Below are 3,384 nucleotides of genomic sequence, written 5' to 3'. Positions count from 1 at the left end.
CACCATTATTAAAAAAATATGCAGCCGAAAATTTAGTATGTAGCCTTCTACAATGTTTCTTCCCCAAACCTTCTTATAGTTTGCAAATTTAGAGTTGAACTTTGTCTCATTTTACACACAGAAGAAGCAATGTAAAAACCCTCAAACAAATATAACGGTCTTTTTGACGATAGTAGGATACATCCATATTGCTAAATACATATTAGAATCGCCACAAACAACATCCAGGATATTGATCTTAATTTAGATCACAACCAATCTTTGATGTGCTTTTTACAATGTTTCTTGAGCCCAATGTAAAATTAAAATTTTACAAACAACTAATAGGCCATATACTTAGGCATGAAGAAAATGCCAACTAATGTCCAACCAAGCACTACACACTTGTCCATTCTACAGCTCATATGATTACAAGTGGAGCCTTGCATGCGCATGCAACCATGCATGCCAGCTACCTGCTCCATTTTACCAAACCGACATAGCATCCTCCACTACTATAAATAGCAGCATGCACCTTTCACCTTTCACTTCCTCTACTGCACACAACACGCACAAGAGAGAGAACCAAGCTCTTCCCACCATCCCCATCCACTCTTTTGGTCGAATGCCGAGTTGCGATCAGGTACTATTCAAGTACCTTGCTTTTGCAGCTCTGTTTGCTTGATGCTTGGCACCTTGATCCATCTTTACCTTTGCTTAGAACATGAACACCTAATCTTCTGGACTCTAGTTACCTTCTGTAAAAAGAGAAACAATAGTTAGTGAAAAAAAACATAAAGTAGATGGAGGAAAACAAAGACATTGCAGTTTTGTGATTCATGTGTAGCTGTAAAAGAAAATCTATGTTTGTGTTCATCTCTACCTTGTATTAGATCTGACATGCTAAGAATTAAATCTTAGAAATTAACCCATTATTAAGATTGCATGTGTAGCTTTGGGGCCAGACAATCTGTGTATGCTACTTGACCACTATCATTTTCAGTAAACATTGGTTGGTTAATGTTCTGTTAAGAAATAAATCTCAAGATGGTATGTCTCACTTGCACATACCCTGTACCGGAAAATAACCCATTTAACTTTTGCACAAATGAAATCTTGCTAGAATATCTCACTCATTTTTTTTCCGGTTTCCCTTAGTATAATTTGAGTCTATCAATGTTGCTGTTCACTTGGTTGTTTGTGGGGTTCAGAGAGGAGTGTGCGCGCACACACAGTAGGAATACTTAGATTTAATTTGTGGCAGCACCTAACCATCACAAGCAATTAACTTGCCACCCATAGATTTGTAGTAAGCCTTTAACAGTGGGGATTCACTGGTTAATTCCTAGTTTTGAGCTTAATAAAAAGAATCATAGTAGTGCAGGGATAGCATAGTACAGCCAAAAATAATGATAAACAATATGGAGCAAATCTGCAGACCACGTCCACACCACAAGAGTAAAGCTTGATTAATTCCTTGGTCTTGAGATTAACAAGAAGCATGGCAGTAAGGGGAGTCACGGCACAAACACTTGTAGTAGAAGCAAGAACGATGCACAGAGAGGAATTTGGACTGGCACTTACACTAGTAGCAGTAGACAAAGGCGAGCCGGGCGCTGGTAGCGGCCATGTTGCCGGAGCCGCGCCGGTGAAGCCGCTCGCACCTGACGGCCGTAGTTGCACGCCTCATGCGTGCAGCTCTGCTGGAGGAAGATGTAGGCATGGAGACGTCGTTGCCGCTGCAGCCGGTGGCAAGCCCACCGGACCTGGATCAGGCGGTGCTAGGATTGAGTGGTGGCGACGTTTTTGGCGGCGGCGGATCAAATAAATAGGGGGATATGGTAGAGGGAGACAAGGAGAATCTGTAGGTATCTGTCGTGTCGCCGGAGATGCCCGGACGGGGCAGATCGAGGCGACGGCGGCCGTGCTCTGTTCTTGGGGGAGAGAGAGAGAGGTGAGTGGGCTGGTTCTGTTCGTGGGACAACGAGAAGTTAAGTAGTCTCTCTGGATAGACACGGGCCTTAACCAGCGAAGTACTAGTAGTACAGTACTGGGCTACTGTTCTTTTTACTTATCATTTCTTTTACCACTCTCTGGACTGGATGACATACGTGCATGCTACTCTGTTTTGGATGGCTTAATGCATTTTATCTCTCAATGGAACACTAGGACGTATCACCACTTAGTTAATTACATGTGGCTTGCTCAACATGGCCGTGTTGCTGGATGTTAGATTTTTAATTAGGAAAATAAATAATAATATAAACATGTTCCTGAAATAATTATCAGGAGTCGATCTCGGACCCGTAGGAGCCACGTCTAGTGGTTCCGAGTTGATCGAAGCACTATCCGGCAAGTCGTCATCTCCTTGACCATGTCTTGATAAATGTTTTCCGGGCTATGGGTCATTTCTAAAATTTTGCATAAGAATTAAAAATAAATATTTTTCATAAATGAAATGAGATTTGGATCAGGTGGATCCACTAATTTGGCAATTGGACCAGATCAGGTGAAGTATCTGCATTAAGTAGTTGTGACCTGGGCAGGGCTACATTATAAATAAATATTTGGTGGGTAGGGGAGCTTATGTTGGTGAAGGCAACCCGGGTAGGGTTGGCTTGGATGGCGGGCTCCTCTACATAGGGTATCACATTAGGACACAACCAACTGGCACTTACTTCAAAAGTGGTGCAAATCGTACTGACCATAGACCTGGAATGGGACGGGCTGAACCGACTACCCATGCCAAGTAGCTGCGTCTGCATGGGTGAGAAGGTGGCTGTAGCCGGGTAGGTACAGTCACCCTAGGGCGGGACCGCCGGTCAGGGGTCTCGACCCGCGGGCCTTTAGTAAGGCAAGGTGGAAAAGCAGAGGTAGTGTACGGGTTGGTTAAAGGTTCTGGTTCCTTGGTCTAGTCGTGCGCACGGGTAGCGCATGGACGACTTGTACCAAGTGATGCTATGGGCAAAGCAGTACACCTCTGATCAGAGTAAATGTAATATCACTCCCAGCTTCCAGGATTGGAAGTGCGTCGTGTAGGTTTTCCTCTAACACAGGATATAAGATCCCACGTCGCTCTGTCGCTAGTAGATTTTATGAATAAAATTTGGTTTTCAACAAAATGGGTTAAGGGAAAATATTTTTACCTACATAGTATTTTGAGATAATGGCTCGGTGGTGGTAGCCGTGGCCGATGAAGTTTTTCCTCTTTAAAAACTCATACATCCACTTTTCCCGGCGACTTGTGAAGTACGTATTTTATACGTACTCAGCTGCACTTATGTTGTTTTTCAGAGCAAGAGAGTTATGAGAACTCCGAGGCGATAGAGAATGGTACTTATGATGAGTCTGGTCATTTTAACGACTTCGGTTATACAGAAGTGGAGTATGATTATGAGGAAGTCG

The 3,384-nt window shown here is 43.4% G+C and overlaps 1 long non-coding RNA gene across 1 annotated transcript; it reads right to left on the bottom strand.

The window, feature by feature from the left end:
- Positions 1-202: 202 nt before the first annotated feature.
- LOC123187653 (uncharacterized) lies at positions 203-2,088 on the bottom strand. The gene is made up of 2 exons (XR_006494076.1): positions 1,564-2,088; positions 203-737 (listed from the first exon to the last, which is right to left on the bottom strand). It is a non-coding gene; the product is annotated as an uncharacterized lncRNA (long non-coding RNA).
- Positions 2,089-3,384: the final 1,296 nt, after the last annotated feature.

This window comes from Triticum aestivum, chromosome 2A (assembly GCF_018294505.1).
Source record: "Triticum aestivum cultivar Chinese Spring chromosome 2A, IWGSC CS RefSeq v2.1, whole genome shotgun sequence".
Lineage (NCBI taxonomy): Eukaryota > Viridiplantae > Streptophyta > Magnoliopsida > Poales > Poaceae > Triticum > Triticum aestivum.
This window is presented reverse-complemented; position numbering and strand designations above follow the sequence as displayed.